Genomic DNA, 17,662 nt, shown 5'->3' with positions numbered 1-17,662 from the left:
TCCTCCAGCGGTAGCCAAAAATATAAAAAGCAAAGTTTATTGATCACATTAGAAACTGTAGTAGCAAGTCACCAAAAGAGATCCATAGATATTCTATTCTATTTTCTGCTGTTTGTCTCCACGTCCGAGACTGGGACGGCTCCGCGCGCTGCCTTACAGATGAAGACTGCTAATCAACGTTGGGTGAGCTGACTATTCCTTTACCCCATTCCCCTCTGTTCTTCAAGTAATTAATACTTGGTTGCACACCCTTTTGCATTGCTGACAACCTCCAAACATTTCTTGTAGCCATCTATAAGCTTCTTGCACTTCTCAGCTGGGATTTTCTCCCACTCTTCCTTTGCAGTTTGTTCGAGCTCTTGAATGTTTGCAGGTTCTTTTTCCCAACGGCAGATTTCAGCTCACCCCAAAGATTTTCAGTGGGATTGAGGTCTGGACTCATTGCTGGCCATTATAAAACAGTCCATGTTTTTTCTTTTTCAACCATTCCTGTGTACTTTTGGATGTGTGCTTTGGGTCATTGTCTTGCTGGAGGACCCATGATCTTTGACTCAAACCAAATTTTCTTTCACTGGGTAGGACATTTCGCTCTAAAACCTCTTGATAATTCTCTGATTTCATGATTCCTGTGATATGGTCAAGGCCTCCAGTACCAGATGCTGCAATGCAACCCCACAGCGTTGTGGATACTCCACCATGCTTAAGTGTTGGTAAGGTTTCCTTTCCTTATATAACCTTCATTGCGCCGTCTGTAAACAAACTGTTGCTTTGCATTGCCAAAAAGCTCTATTTTTGTTTCATCTGTCCACAGAACATTTTCCCAGAAGGATTGAGGCTCGTCAAGGTACTCTTTGGCAAAGATCAGTCGTTCCTTTTTATGTCTTTTATTCAGCAATGGTTTCTTTCTTCCTTGGCCTTCGCCCATAAAGCTCTGCTTGGTTTAGTGTGCGGCGTATGGTACTTGTTTTAACCATGACCCCAGACTGTTCCAGATTGGCCTTCAGGTCTTTGGATGTTTGACGTGATGTTTTGTTTCCACTATTTCCACCAATCTTCGAAGATCTCTTTTGCCAATTTTCATCTTTCCATAGAGGTTCTTGACGGTTCCATGCTTGGCAAACTTATTAATGACATTGCGCACTGTTGAAACTGGGATACCAAGGTTTTTGGAGATGGCCTTCTACCCTTTGGAAGTCTTGTGTTTGCTAATAGCAGTTCTGATGTCCTCAGGCAGCTCCTTTGTCTTCTCCATTGTGACAAAGGAACGGGGCCTACCATGTGGCTTTTTAAAACACTGAAGTCATCATTCATTGGCTAATTCTTGTCACATGGGCACTGACAATCACAGGAGAATCTCTTTTGTGATTTACCACAGGCGAGTCAAAATGTGTTTCCATATTAAATTAAGGTAAAGGTGGAAATACCAGTGACACAGAAAGCTTTCGATTTTTCTATTTTTCCCTCCCATTGGTTTTTGTTTCAAATTATCATTTGCTCTTTTGTATTTAACATGAGTCTCTATACAAAAAAACTGTTTCACTTTATTCATTTTTTTCAGGAGATATTCCACATTATGTGGAATCTTTATTTTCAGTTTGGAGATAATGATATGCGCGTGCTCCAGGGCGACCTGTGGGGGGCGCTCTATCTGGAGCTCTGATTACATATTCACCTGTATGCTCTTATGGCAGCTCACTGTGCCTTCACTGACCTGCCTCCTATTTTACCTAGCCACTCTCTGCTATTATTATTATTTATTATTATAGCGCCATTTATTCCATGGCGCTTTACATGTGATAGGGATATACATAACAAAAGCATTTACATAATCTTAACAAAACGAGTCAGCGACTGGTACAGGAGGAGCGAGGACCCTGCCCGCGAGGGCTCACATTCTAGAAGGGATGGGTGAGGATACATTAGGTGAGGGTAGAGCTGGTCGTGCAGCGGTGGTTACTGCAGGTTGTAGGCTTGTCGGAAGAGGTAGGTCTTCAAGTTTCTTTTGAAGGTTTCCACGGTCGGCGAGAGTCTGATGTGTTGGGGTAGAGAGTTCCAGAGTAGGGGGGATGCACGGGAGAAATCTTGTATACAATTGTGGGAGGAGGAGATAAGAGGGGAGTAGAGAAGGAGAGCTTGTGAGGATCGGAGGTTGCGTGCAGGTAAGTACCGGGAGACTAGGTCACAGATGTATGGGGGAGACAGGTTGTGGATGACTTTGTATGCCATGGTTAGAGTTTTGAACTGAATTCGCTGGGCAATGGGGAGCCAGTGAAGAGATTGACACAGAGGAGAGGCCGGGGAGTAGCGGGGGGACAGGTGGATTAGTCGAGCAGCAGAGTTTAGGATAGATTGGAGAGGCGCAAGAGTGTTTGAAGGGAGGCCACGGAGCAGGAGGTTGCCGTAGTCGAGGCGGGATATGAGGAGGGCATGCACTAGTGTTTTTGCTGAGTCTTTGCTGAGGAATGCACGGATCCGGGAGATGTTTTTGAGTTGGAGTCGGCAGGAAGTGGAAAGGGCTTGGATATGTGGCTTGAAGGAGGGATCAGAGTCCAGGGTTACTCCAAGGCAGCGAGCTTGTGGGACTGGGGAGAGTGAAAAGCCATTGACGTTGATGGCTAGGTCAGATGGGGGGATGTGAATGAGAGGGTGGAAAGATGATGAACTCTGTTTTATCCATGTTGAGTTTTAGAAATCTGTCAGAGAAGAAGGATGAGATGGCGGTCAGACATTGTGGGATTTTGGTTAGTAGGGAGGAGATATCTGGTCCAGAGAGGTAGATCTGTGTGTCATCAGCATAGAGGTGATACTGAAAACCGTGAGACTCTATGAGCTGTCCCAGGCCAAAGGTGTAAATGGAGAAGAGCAGAAGTCCTAGAACTGAACCTTGGGGGACACCGACAGATAAGGGGCGAGATGAGGAGGTGGTGCGTGAGTGGGAGACACTGAATGTCCTGTCTGTTAAGTATGAGGAGATCCAAGATAGAGCCAAGTCCGTGATGCCAAGAGATGAGAGAATCTGGAGTAAGAGGGAATGGTCCACTGTGTCAAAGGCAGATGACAGGTCCAGAAGGAGGAGGATGGAGTAGTGTCGCTTGGATTTGGCATTTAGTAGGTCGTTGGTGACTTTGGTCTGGGCAGTTTCAGTCGAGTGATGTGGTCGGAAGCCAGATTGCAGGCGGTCGAAGAGGGAGCAGGAGGAGGGGTGGGAGGACAGTTCAAGGTGGACATGTTGTTCTAGTAGTTTTGAGGCAAAGGGGAAGAGTGATATGGGGCGGTAGCTAGTCAGAGAGGAAGGGTCAAGGGAGGGCTTTTTGAGGATGGGTGTGATTAAAGCATGTTTGAAACATGAGGGGAAGACACCGGTTGTTAGTGACAGATTGAAGAGGTGGGTTAGGGTTGGGATGAAGACTGTGGTAAGGTTAGTGATGAGGTGGGATGGGATTGGGTCAAGTTCGCAGGTGGTGAGGTGTGATTTGGAGAGTAAAGAGGAGACTTGACTTTCTGTAATGGTGGAGAAGTGGGGTTTGGAGGAGGAGGGTTGAGTAGATATGAGGAGGGGTTGAGTGGACTTTTGGCAAAAGTTTTGTCTGATGGTGTCAATCTTCTGTTTGAAGAATGAAGAAAAGTCGTCGGCTGAGATGAGAGAAGAGGGAGGAGGTGCTGGGGGTCGAAGGAGAGAGTTGAAAGTATTAAATAGCTGTTTAGGGTTGTGAGATAGGGAGGATATGAGAGATGAGAAGTAGGTTTGTTTTGCTGTAGTGAGTGCGGACTTTAAATTAATGAGGGATTGCTTGAATGCGATGAAGTGCTCGATGGAGTGAGACCTTTTCCATCTCCGCTCCGCAACCCTGGAGGCCCGGCGCAGTTCTTTAGTAAGTTTAGTGTGCCAGGGTTGCCTGTTGAATGTGCGAGATGTGGTGTGTGTGAGAGGGGCGATAGAGTCTAGAGCTGCAGCTATTGTGGTGTTATATGAAGCAGCAGCAACGTCTGCATCGTGTAAGGAATCTATGTCTGTAAGAGGGAGGAGGGATTCAGAGAGTGAGTGTAGGTCAAGGTGTTTGAGATTTCTGCGAGGGTGTGTAAGTTTGTGGAGTGGGGATTGTGCACCTGGAGAGGGGAGGGTAGAGAATGTGAGGAGGTTATGGTCAGAGAGAGGGAGAGGTGAGGTTAGATAGGGAACAGAGGCGGGTAAAGATGAGGTCCAGTGTGTGGCCATCTTTATGAGTGGCTGCGTAAGACCATTGAGTGAGTCCGAAGGAGGAAGTGAGAGATAGGAACTTAGAGACAGACGAGTGGGAAGTGTTAATGGGGATGTTGAAGTCACCCATTATGATAGTGGGGATGTCAGTGGAGAGGAAGTGAAGCAGCCAGGTGGTGAAGTGGTCTAAGAAGGTGGTGGCTTGCCCTGGGGGTCGGTAAACGACGGCCAGTTGGAGGTTGGAGGGGGAATAGATGCGCACACAGTGCACCTCAAAAGAGGGGAGTGTAACGGAGGGTGGCAGTGGGATTTGGGTGAAAGCGCAGTGTTCTGATAGGAGAAAACCTACGCCTCCGCCATGTTTGCCGTTGGGGCGGGGAGTGTGGGAAAGGTGGAATCCGCCATATAAAAGTGCAGCTGGGGAGGCTGTGTCAGAGGGGGTGAGCCAGGTTTCAGTGATGGTGAGGAAGGAAAGTTTGTTTGTAATGAAAAGATCGTGGATGAAGGAAAGTTTGTTGCAGACAGAGCGAGCGTTCCATAGAGCTCCTGTTAGAGCAACTAAGGGAGTGGGTATTAGTTGGATGGGTATGAGGTTAGAAGGGTTGCGACAGTTTGTGGAAGGTCGTGGATAGGAGGTAGAAGTGACTGTGGGGATATGGCGAGGAGGACCAGGATTTGGAGAGATATCTCCAGCAGTGAGGAGAAGCAGAGAAAGTGTTAGCAGGTGGGACCAAGAGAGAGCAGGGGGTGGCTGTCTGTGTTTAGAGATCCAGGATTGAATGTTGTGGAATATTTCGGAGGAGGAGGTGAGGTGAATGGGGAGGATGGAGGGAGAGATGAAGAGTTTATTACTAGGTGTAGGGATTTGGGGGGTTACTAGAAAGTGGAGGATTGTGGAGCAAAAAGTGAGAGCTAACAGAAACATAGTTAATAGAGAGTAAGTGGTTAAAGTGATGGTTATATGACTCCTGCCCTGACTAACTGCCTCTGAAATAACTGCCACTTATCTCCGAAGCCACTTTACACAAGAAGACTCGTGCACCCCTTACAGAGCTTCTAAATATATAGGGCACACTAAACCATCAGGTGAGGGGCATTGTGGGAGCTGCTTGTGGCTAAATTACCAGCTACTACTAGATGCATTATGTAAAATAGGAGGCAGGTCAGTGAACGATAAGTGAGCTGTCATAAGAGCATACAGATGAATATGTAAGCAGAAACCCAGATAGAGCGCCCCCCATAGGCTACCCCGTAGCACGAGCATATCATTATCTCCAAACTGAAAGTAAAGATTACACAAGAACCACAAGACGGATTTCATCAACCAAGGTATCCGCTGTCTAGCACTCTGAAAATGGTGGAGGCCCACAAAGCAGGAGAAGGCTATGAGCAAAGCTTTTTCAATTTGCCCTTTCCTCAGTTCAAAATGTAATAAAGAAATGTCAGTTAACACAAACAGTGGAGGTCAAGATAAGGTCTGGAAGACCAAGCAAATTTCCAGAAGGATTGCTAGAGAGGCAAATCAGAACCCCCGCCTGACTGCAAAAGACCTTCAGAAAGATTTAGCAGACTCTGGAGTTGTGGTACATTGTTGTACTCTTCAGAGACACCTGCACAAATATGGCCTTCATGGAAGAGTCATCAGAAGAAAACCTCTCCTGCGACCTCACCATAAAATTAAGCGTTAGAAGTATGCAAAAGTACATATAAGAAGGTCTGATGCATTTTGGAAACGAGTCTTGTGGACCGATGAGGTTAAAATAGAGCAATGATCAAAGTTAGGTGGAGAAAAAAGGGCACAGAATTTTAGGAAAAGAACATCTCGTCAACCATTAAGCATGGTGGTGGATCAATCATGCTTTGGGGTTGTGTTGCAGCCAATGGCACAGGGAACGGGTAGAGGGAAGAATGGATTCCATGAAATTTCAGCAAATTCTTGATGCAAACATAACACCATCTGCAAAAAAGCTGGAGGTGAAAAGAGGATGGCAAATGATAATGGTACTAAACACACGTCAAAAGGCGCAAGCTGAAGGTTTTACAATGGCCCTCATAGTCCCCTGATTTGAACATCATTGAAAATCTGTGGCTAGACCTCAAAATAGCAGACGATGCAAGACGACCCAAGAATCTCACAGAACTGGAAGAATTCTCCAAAGAAGAATGAATGAAAATCCCTCAAACAAGAATTGAAAGACTATTGTCTGGCTACAAAAAGCATTTACAAGCTGTGATACTTTCAAAAGGGAGCGCTACTAGGTACTAACCTTGCCGGGTGCCAAAACTTTTGCATTTTCCCTTATTGAATTTTTTTTTAATGTAAAAGATGAAAATATATATAATTTATTATTTATTGTTTTGCCTAAAATACAAAGGAAATGTCATCTTTAACTTTAGGCCGTTTGGAGATTATTTCATCTTCAACTTAACTGTTCACAATAACAGTAATTTTGACCATTGGTGCCCAAACTTTTACATGCCACTGTATTCTGTCACTATGTGTTTCCTACAGATGGACTCATGGAAAGAAATCCACCAGAGAGATGTCCCCATCCTCTGTATCCCCAGGACTGTCCAGAGGAGAATCACAACATCCCGGAGAGTCATCAGGTAGACGGTGCTGAGCCCTGTACCGGATCTGTATATGGGGGGACATTTCTGATCGAGGTCATAGATGTCACAGATTTTGGTGGTTTCTTGTATTGTGCTGATTGTTACATCTGATATATCAGGAGGAAGATCCGACTAAGAATAAAGTGAAGGATGAGACAGAAGAAGAAGCGATGACGAGGGGGGATCAGCCGTGTGTGAGTGACGGGAAGGAGGAGATTCCTGTAGATGTTTCCACAGGTGTTTAATAATGACCGGCGTGTGACGATGATGATGATGACCGGCGTGTGATGATGACGATGATGATTGGCATGTGACTATGATTAGCGGCATGTGATGATGATGACTGGCGTATGACGGGGGTCGAGTCCATGTGGGTAGAGATAGAGGGAACTAAAAATAATAATAAAATATTACTGGGGGTCTGCGATAAGCCACCTAATATAACAGAGGAGAATGAGAAACTGCTATTAGGACAAATAGACAAAGTAGCAAAACATAATGAAGTGATTGTAATGGGGGATTTCAACTACCCGGATATTGACTGGGAAACTGAAACCTGTAGATCTCAGAAAGGAAAAAGGTTCTTGACAAATATTAAGGATAATTATCTCTCCCAACTAGTGCAGGAACCAACGAGAGGGAAGGCCGTGTTGGACTTAATATTGACTAATAGGCCTGATAGAATAACTGAGGTACAGATAGGGGGGCACCTAGGTAATAGCGATCATAATATTATCAATTTCAAAATGCCCTTCAGTAGGGTTATCAATAAGGGAACAACTAAAACATTAAACTTTAGGAGGGCGAAGTTTGATCAGCTGAAAGAAAACCTTCAACTTATAGACTGGGACAAAGTTCTTAATCAAGGGAATACGAATAGTAAATGGGAAACCTTCAAAAGAATTCTGAATACTCAGTGCGAGAGGTATATACCGTATGGGAATAAAAGGGCCAGAAACAAGAGGAAACCAATATGGTTGAATAAGAACGTAAAAGGGGCGTTAAATAGCAAAAAAGAGGCATTCAAGAGATTAAAACAGGAAAACAGTAAGGAGGCACTAATGTGTTACAAGGAAAAAACGAGAACCTGTAAAAAACAAATAAAAATAGCGAAGGAGGAAACAGAGAGACGTATTGCTAGGGAAAGTAGATCAAATCCCAAACTGTTCTTTACGTATATAAATAGTAAAAGGACTAAATCGGATAATATTGGACCGATAAAAAGTGATGAAGGCAAAATCATAGAGAAAGATGAGGATAAAGCTAATCTATTAAATAATTTTTTTTCGACAACTTTCACAAAGGAAAAAGAACTAACAGGCGAAATGAGAAGGGACAAGCTTAATCCTCCACTAAGTATGACAAATCTAACCCAAGCTGGGGTACAGAAACGCCTCAGTAACATTAAAATAAACAAATCACCAGGACCTGATGGCATACACCCACGGGTACTAAGGGAACTAAGTAATGTGATAGACAGACCGTTATATCTTATATTTAAGGACTCTGTTGAGACTGGGTCTGTACCACTTGATTGGCGACAGGCGAATGTAGCGCCAATATTCAAAAAGGGAGCGAAAAGTGACGCCGGAAACTATCGGCCGGTGAGTCTGACATCCGTTGTGGGCAAAATTTTTGAAAGCTTCATTAAAGAGGCAATTACGGAGCATCTTGATGCTAATAATCTTTTAATCCCCAACCAACATGGATTCATGAGGAATCGCTCCTGCCAAACAAACCTGATTGACTTCTACGAGGAGGTTAGCTCTCGAGTAGATCAGGGGGAACCAGTGGATGTCGTGTATCTCGACTTCTCAAAAGCGTTCGATAGCGTGCCACATAATAGGTTGGTATACAAAATGAGAATGATGGGGCTGGGGGAAAATGTCTGCAAGTGGGTAGCTAACTGGCTAAGGGATAGAAGGCAGAGGGTGGTTATAAATGGAATATACTCAGATTGGGTAAGCGTCACTAGTGGGGTACCACAGGGGTCTGTACTAGGCCCAATGTTATTTAATATCTTTATTAACGACATAGTCAACGGGATAGATAGTAAACTATCAATATTTGCAGATGACACAAAGTTATGTAAAACAATTAATACAAAAGAGGACAGTGCAGACCTACAGAGGGATTTGGATAAGCTGGGTAGGTGGAGCATTAAATAGCAAATGAGGTTTAATGAGGAGAAATGTAAGGTCATACATATGGGAAGGAAAAATGGAAGTCACCAGTACTCACTGAATGGGAAATCATTGGGGAATTCAGAGATGGAGAAGGACTTGGGCATCTTGATTGATAGCAAACTAAATTGGAGTGCCCAAAGTCAGGCCGCTGCTGTAAGGGCAAACAGGGTAATGGGATGTATCAGAAGAGGTATAGCTGCAAAGGAGGAGAACATTGTTCTTCCACTGTACAAAGCACTGGTCAGACCACACTTGGAATACTGTGCTCAGTTATGTGCCCCAATATATAGAAAGGATATAAATGAGCTTGAAAAGGTACAAAGGAGGGCAACAAAATTAATAAAGGGAATGGAGGGACTGCAATACCCAGAGAGGTTGGCAAAACTGGGACTATTCAGCCTGGAAAAGAGAAGGTTGAGGGGGGACATAATAAATGTGTACAAATATGTTAGGGGACAGTATAGAGACCTTGCCCGGGATTTGTTCAAAAGGAGGGATATTACGGTAACAAGAGGGCATTCACTAAGACTGGAAGAGAAAAGGTTCCAGCACCAGCATAGGAAGGGGTTCTTTACGGTGAGAGCAGTGAGAATATGGAATTCACTGAGTGAGGAGACGGTAATGTCGGATTCACTACACCAGTTCAAGCGGGGACTGGATGCATTTCTAGATACCAGGCAGATTTCAGCATATACTTAAAAATAAAATAAAATAGTAGGTTGATACAGGGATTTATTCTGACTGCTGGTTTCAGAGTCGGGAGGGAATTTTTCCTCAGGTGAAGATTGGCCAAATCATTTGGGGTTTTTGCCCTCCTCTGGATCAACTTTAGCAATTACAGAACTAACAGGTCGAACTTGATGGACGCAAGTCTTTATTCGGCTTTACAAACTATGTAACTATGATTGGCATGTGACTATGATTAGCGACGTGTGATGATGATGACTGGCGTATGACGATGATGATTGGCATGTGACTGATTAGCGGCGTGTGAGGATGATGACTGGCGTATGACGATGATGATTGGCATGTGACGATGATGATTGGCATGTGATGATGATGGCTGGCGTATGATGATGATGATTGGCATGTGACTATGATTAGCGGCGTATAATGATGATGATTGGCATGTGACTATGATTAGCGGCGTGTGATGATGATGACTGGCGTATGATGATGATGATTGGCATGTGACTATGATTAGTGGCATGTGATGATGATGACTGGCGTATGACGATGATGATTGGCATGTGACTATGATTAGCGACGTGTGATGATGATGACTGGCGTATGACGATGATGATTGGCATGTGACTATGATTAGCGACGTGTGATGATGATGACTGGCGTATGACGATGATGATTGGCATGTGACTGATTAGCGGCGTGTGAGGATGATGACTGGCGTATGACGATGATGATTGGCATGTGACGATGATGATTGGCATGTGATGATGATGGCTGGCGTATGATGATGATGATTGGCATGTGACTATGATTAGCGGCGTATAATGATGATGATTGGCATGTGACTATGATTAGCGGCGTGTGATGATGATGACTGGCGTATGACGATGATGATTGGCATGTGACTATGATTAGTGGCGTGTGATGATGATGACTGGCGTATGACGATGATGATTGGCATGTGACTATGATGACTGGCGTATGATGATGATGATTGGCATGTGACTATGATTAGCGGCGTGTGATGATGATGACTGGCGTATGACGATGATGATTGGCATGTGACTATGATGACCGGTGTGTGATGATGCTGACTGGCGTATGACGATGATGATTGGCATGTGACTATGATGACCGGCGTGTGATGATGATGACTGGCGTATGATGATGATGATTGGCATGTGACGATGATGATGACTGGCGTATGATGATGATGATTGGCATGTGACTATGATTAGCGGCGTATGACGATGATGACTGGCATGTGACTATGATTAGCGGCGTGTGATGATGATGACTGGCTTATGACGATGATGATTGGCATGTGACTATGATTAGCGGCGTGTGATGATGATGACTGGCGTATGACGATGATGATTGGCATGTGACTATGATTAGCGGCGTGTGATGATGATGACTGGCGTATGATGATGATGACTGGCATGTGACTATGATTAGTGGCGTGTGATGATGATGACTGGCGTATAACGATGATGATTGGCATGTGACTATGATTAGTGGCGTGTGATGTTGATGACTGGCGTATGATGATGATGATGATTGGCATGTGACGATGATGATGACTGGCGTATGATGATGATGATTGGCATGTGACTATGATTAGCGGCGTGTGATGATGATGACTGGCGTGTGATGATGATGATTGGCATGTGACTATGATTAGCGGCGTGTGACGATGATGATTGGCATGTGACTATGATTAGCGGCGCCTGACGATGACCGGTGTGTGATATTGTATGAAGTCTCCGGTGCAGTGAAGCTTTATCCGCCGTCCACATCACAGCAGAAGCGTCCGGTGATGGCGCGGCTGCTCTTGTACAGAGTCCGGTTGAGCACCGATGAATAACTGGGCCGCATTCACACCTCTTCTTAATGATTTAATAAGCACATTTTTAATTTTCCTAATTGTGTTTTTTAATATTACTTCCATCTTTTACTTCCATATTATTCTTACACAAGTCTCATGCTGCCATATAAATGACTGAGCTTGCGATTCGGACAGAACCCCGGGGGAAGATTCCGTATAATGAGGCCCTGTGGACGCCGTCTGGCCCATGATCCAGTGATGTCCATCTTTTTCAGCGTGCATAAAAGCGCAGTCGACCAGAGGGTAGTCGGAGTCCGGTGTAACTCTGCTGCCTCATTATTGTGAATGGATCCCTCGGGGGTGTCATCTGAATCATGTATTTTGTAGATTTAGATGGAAACCCCGATGTACAGTGGGTACGGAAAGTATTCAGACACCTTTACATTTTTCATTTTTTGTTTCATTGCAGCTATTTGGTAAGTTCGAAAAAGTTCATTTTTTTTCTCATTATAGTACACTCTGCACCCCATCTTGACTAAAAAAAACCCAGAAATATAGACATTTTTGCAAATTTATTAAAAAAGAAAAGCTGAAATATCACATGGTCATAAGTCTTCAGACCCTTTGCTCAGTATTGAGTAGAAGCCCCTTTTGAGCTAGTACAGCCATGAGTCTTCTTGGGAATGATGCAACAAGTTCTTCATCCCTGGATTTGGGGATCCTCGGCCATTCTTCCTTGCAGATCCTCTCCAGTTCCATCAGGTTGGATGGTGAACGTTGGTGGACAGCCATTTTCAGGTCTCTCCAGAGATGCTCAATTGGGTTTAGGTCAGGGCTCTGGCTGGGCCAGTCAAGAATGGTCACAGAGTTGTTCTGAAGCCACTCCTTTTGTCATTTTAGCTGTGTGCTTAGGGTCACTGTCTTGTTGGAAGATGAACCTTCGGCCAAGTCTGAGGTCCAGAGCACTCTGGAAGAGGTTTTCATCCAGGATATCTCTGTACTTGGCCGCATTCATGTTTCCTTCAATTGCAACCAGTCATCCTGTCCGTGTAGCTGAAAAATACCCCCATAGCATGATGCTGCCACCACCATGTTTCACTGTTGGGATTGTATTGGGCAGGTCATGAGCAGTGCCTGGTTTTCTCCACACATACCGCTTAGAATTATCACCAAGAAGTTCTATCTTCGTCTCATCAGACCAGAGAATCTTATTTCTCATAGTCTGTGAGTCCTTCATGTGTTTTTGAGCAAACTCTATGCGGGCTTTCATATGTCTTGCACTGAGTAGATCCTTCCATCTGGCCACTCTGCCATAAAGGCCCGACTGGTGGAGGGCTGCAGTGATCGTTGACTTTTGTGAGCTTTCTCCCATCTCCCTACTGTATCGCTGGAGCTCAGCCACAGTGATCTTGGGGTTTTTCTTTACCTCTCCTACCAAGGCTCTTCTCCCACGATTGCTCAGTTTGGCTGGACGGCCAGGTCTAGGAAGACTTCTGGTGGTCCCAAACTTCTTCCATTTAAGGATTATGAAGGCCACTGTGCTCTTAGGAACCTTGAGTAATGCAGAAATTCTTTTGTAATCTTGGCCAGATCTGTGCCTTGCCACAATTCTGTCTCTGAGCTCCTTGGGCAGTTCCTTTGAGCTCATGATTCTCATTTGGTCTGACATGCACTGTGAGCTGTGAGGTCTTATATAGACAGGTGTGTGCCTTTCCAAATCAAGTCCTATCAGTTTAATTAAACACAGCTGGACTCCAATGAAGGAGTAGAACCATCTCAAGGAGGATCACAAGGAAATGGACAGCATGTGAATTAAATATGAGTGTCTGAGCAAAGGATTTGAATACTTATGACCATGTGATATTTCAGTTTTTCTTTTTTAATAAATTTGCAAAATTGTCTGCATTTCTGCTTTTTTTCAGTCAAGATGGGGTGCAGAGTGTACTTTAATGAGAAAAATAAATGAACTTTTTAGAATTTACCAAATGGCTGCAATGAAACAAAGAGTGAAAAATTTTAAGGGGTCTGAATACTTCCCGTACCCACTGTAAGTGTTCAGCGTACAGCACAGGATAAATATGCTCCAAAATGTTCTGTACCCCAAAATGCCACCATTAAGAGCTTCTACTGAACCCACAAAAAACAAGTCCCCACTCAGGTTCATCATCTGTAAACAGTAATATAGGGGGTGTCCATATTACTGGTAGCACAAAGGCTCTGGAAAAGTGACTTGGCTCCCACTTAAAGAAATCCAGTGACATCTGCGCTCCCAAATCCACATGCCCCCTCCTCCTGAGCCCCACCGTGTGCAGTTAGCATCCACATGTTTGGCATTACTGTAGCGGGGAGAGACAATTTATTTCTCCAGAAAGCACTAGCTGGGAATCATGTACTGGACGCTACAACGTAAGGGCTCTGCAATGTACCGGACACTACAATGTACTGACCACTATAATGAAATATTTGCATTTTCACTTCGCAACATCCATTACTGCTCGTTTCTGGAAAGCACCCATGGAGTCAAATTCATCACTACTCCTGTACATACATTTCCATAGGGGTGTAATTTCCAAACTGGTGTCACTTGAGGGGGGATTCTGCTCTTTTGCCACTTTGGGGCTCTGTATATGGAGTCTGCAAACTGTTCTACTAAAGTTTGTTCTCCAAGAGTCAAATAGCGCTCCGTCCCTCCCGAGTCTCGCCTTGTGGCTAAGCAGTACAGTACAGCCACATATGGGGTATTGCCTTGTTCAGCAGAAATTGTATAACAAATTATGTGGTCATTTTTACCCATTTTCCTTTGTGAAAATGTAAAATCTGGGAATAAAATAACATTATAGTGGTAAAAATGTAATTTTTTTTTCTTCACCGTTCAATTGTATAACATTTTGTGAATCACAATTACCTTGTATTCATTGGGAAAGTGCGCGGTGGACGCTGGGTGTGACGCTCGGGGAAACCCCACCCACAGCCCGGCATCCACCGCGGGGATCGCATCACCGAGTCACGCCTCACTTGACGTGACATCAGGGGAAGCAAGAGCCGGCTGAGGCCGGGAGTCGCGTGATGCCGGTGAGTGGCCAGCGATAGCGCCGCTCACAGCCAATAAAGACAAAGCTAGGTAATTAAAAAAAATCTTCTCTCAACGGGTTAATTACATTGGGGGCATTTTTAATAGTAGTGGACAACTTCTTTAATTACGTGGACACTTTTCTATACTAAGGCCAAGATACGAAGCTTGAGAGAGTGAAATGGCACTGGAGGTACATTAAGGGAACCTGTCATCAGTAATTACCACTTAAAGAACTATTTGCTGTCTAATCTCTGCCACCCCTGACTTGTGCCAATGTCACCAGTTTATAAGTGTCATTCACTTTGCCCGTCATTGTGTTAATGTTATGGCATGTAGTTGTCCTCCTTATTACCGGTACTTTCACTGACGAGGGTCTTCATTGTGAGATCCAGAAAATACATTCAGAAATCTCTTTTGTGTTGAAGAAAAAAAATCTCATCTAATTTATCTTTCATCCTGATAGGAAATCCTTGTGAGAATAATGGTCCATCACTAAATTGTAAAAAAGAAGATATCAGGAAGCACTCTAATGGAGGAAACCTCATCACCCTTCCTGCACCTCCTGGACTTCACAGCACTTCACTTTCTTATAATCCTCCTAATCATGAGGAATCATCTCCTGAGCAATTTCACATTATTACCAAAAGTCCAGAGGACAAAGTGGATTCAAGATTTCAGTGTGACAAGAAATTTACAAAAAGCTCAGATTTTGTAACACAAAGAAAGCACAAAGGAAAAAAGCCATACTCCTGTTCAGAATGTGGGAAATTCTTTACCTATAAATCACAATTTGTTATACATGAGAGAATTCACACGGGAGAAAAACCATTTTCATGTTCGGAATGTGGGAAGTCCTTCAAACATAAAAGGGATCTTAATACACATCAGAGAATTCATACAGGAGAGAAGCCATATTCATGTTCGGAATGTGGGAAATGTTTTGGAAGTAAATCAGAGCTGGTTAAACATCAAAGAATTCACACAGGAGAAAAACCGTTTTCATGTTTACTATGTAGAAGCTGCTTTCCAGATAAATCACAACTTGTTAGACATCAGAGAATTCACACAGGAGAGAAGCCGTATTCATGTTCAGAATGTGGAAAGTCGTTCACCAATAACTTTAGTCTTATTTACCATCAGAGAATTCATACAGGAGAGAAACCATTTTCATGTTTAGAATGTGGGAAATGTTGTAGAAGTAAATCAGACCTTGTTGCACATCAAAGAATTCACACAGGAGAAAAACCTTTTTCATGTTTACAGTGTAGAAAGTGCTTTCCAGATAAATCACATCTTGTTATACATCAGAGAAATCACACAGGAGAAAAGCCGTATTCATGTTCAGAATGTGGAAAGTCCTTCACAGGTAAAGGAAGTCTTATTAGACATCAGAGAATTCACACAGGAGAGAAGCCATATTCATGTTCAGAATGTGGGAAATGCTTTACAGAGAAATCAAAACTTGTGACACACGAGAAAATTCACACAGGAGAGCAGCCGTATTCATGTTCAGAATGTGGGAAATTTTTTATGCGTAAATCAAATCTTTCTGCTCATAAGATAATTCATACAGGAGAAAAGCCGTATTCATGTTCAGAATGTGGGAAATCTTTTATACATAAATATCAACTTGCTGCACATGAGAGAATTCATACAGGAGAAAAAACATTTTCTTGTTCAGAATGTGGGAAATGTTTTATATATAAATTGGATCTTGTCAAACATCAAAGAATTCACACAGGAGAGAAGCCGTATTCATGTTGAGAATGTGGGAAATCTTTTATATATAAATCACACCTTGTAAAACATGAGAGAAGTCTTACGGGAAAGAAAGTGTAATTATGTTCACTGTGTTTTATAAAGCTTAATAAACATTGTTCAGCATAAATGAGTACACCTTCTTTGATGAGTAAGATTTTATTTAATATCTCACTGAACACAAGATCAATTCACAAAATTTTGCCAACACTAAGTTTCATAGAACATTTCTTTTGTAATCAAAACATGAAAGTAAGGTTATTAATATAACTCTCATTACAAAATCTTCAGTTTTACTCAAATTAGTTGATGTAAAAATGAGTACACCCCACATCAAAAGCTACTACATCTATTATTTTGTATGGCCTCCATAATTTTAAAGGACGGCACCAAGTTTTCTAGGCCTGGAATGAACAAGTTAGTGACAATGTTGAGGGAGGGCAATGGCCCTTCACGGTTGACCAAGTGAGTGTCAAATTATTATGTTGATTGCGCAATCCAACAGGGAACCAGACGGAGACAGTGCTCTGTATGGGAGGATTCAACGAATCTCTGATCCCGTTTATTTTGCTTAGCATTTTATATTGTTTTGAGTATATCAATAGCCAGTCACCTACAGCCATACTACAGTACTACAGACTTGAGCCAATGTTAGTGCAATTATTCCGGAAACACATATATGGTCACATTATCATCGTTAGTTCGAAGCACGATGGAAATTTACAAGGTCAATCCTGGCCTAGACTAGTTAGATAACAGGAGCGGGGTGTCTGACAAAATGTTCTTGTGAGAAAAAGTTAGTGTGAGAAAGTTCCATGTAAAGCATGAGAAAAGAAGGAAAGAAGTATGTTATGCAAGGAGTGATAATAACATGATTTTGAAACAAACAGACAAAATGGAGTTGCTATAGCATGAATATCAATATGTCCTTTACCACTGTCATAAAAAACACTTAGTCAGACCTTGCAGCCCTCTGGCGCCCCCTTATCCTGCTGGTCAAACACGGTGTTGACCGAGGATAAGCACGGGCGCAGCTGCTCTAATTTATGTAGACTATTGTGGCACGTGATGTGACAGGATGTATATATACCACCAGTTCCTTCCAGGAACGTATATATACCTCCGACCAGCCACCCTCAAACCACAATATCACATAAATACTGGTATACTGCCACCACCGATCGCTTAACAGGTGGATCGGGTACCCGTTAGGTAACGTGAATTAGCGGGTGAGGAACGTGTTTACTCGACATAGGACAAGAAGAACGAAGCTGGTAAATAATAATGATTTACTCCCGAAAGTGGGCAGTGTTTACAAA

General features: G+C 43.3%; 1 pseudogene; it reads left to right on the top strand.

Moving 5' to 3' along the window:
* The window catches only part of LOC141212356 (uncharacterized), a 186,917-nt pseudogene extending 170,493 nt beyond the window's left edge, over positions 1-16,424 (top strand).
* The last annotated feature ends 1,238 nt before the right edge of the window (positions 16,425-17,662 follow it).

Source organism: Phyllobates terribilis, unplaced genomic scaffold, assembly GCF_046119375.1.
Source record: "Phyllobates terribilis strain yellow unplaced genomic scaffold, ASM4611937v1 Scaffold_171__1_contigs__length_4068163, whole genome shotgun sequence".
Lineage (NCBI taxonomy): Eukaryota > Metazoa > Chordata > Amphibia > Anura > Dendrobatidae > Phyllobates > Phyllobates terribilis.
The sequence above is the reverse complement of the archived record's forward strand: the minus strand, read 5'-3'. Positions and strand labels throughout refer to the sequence as shown.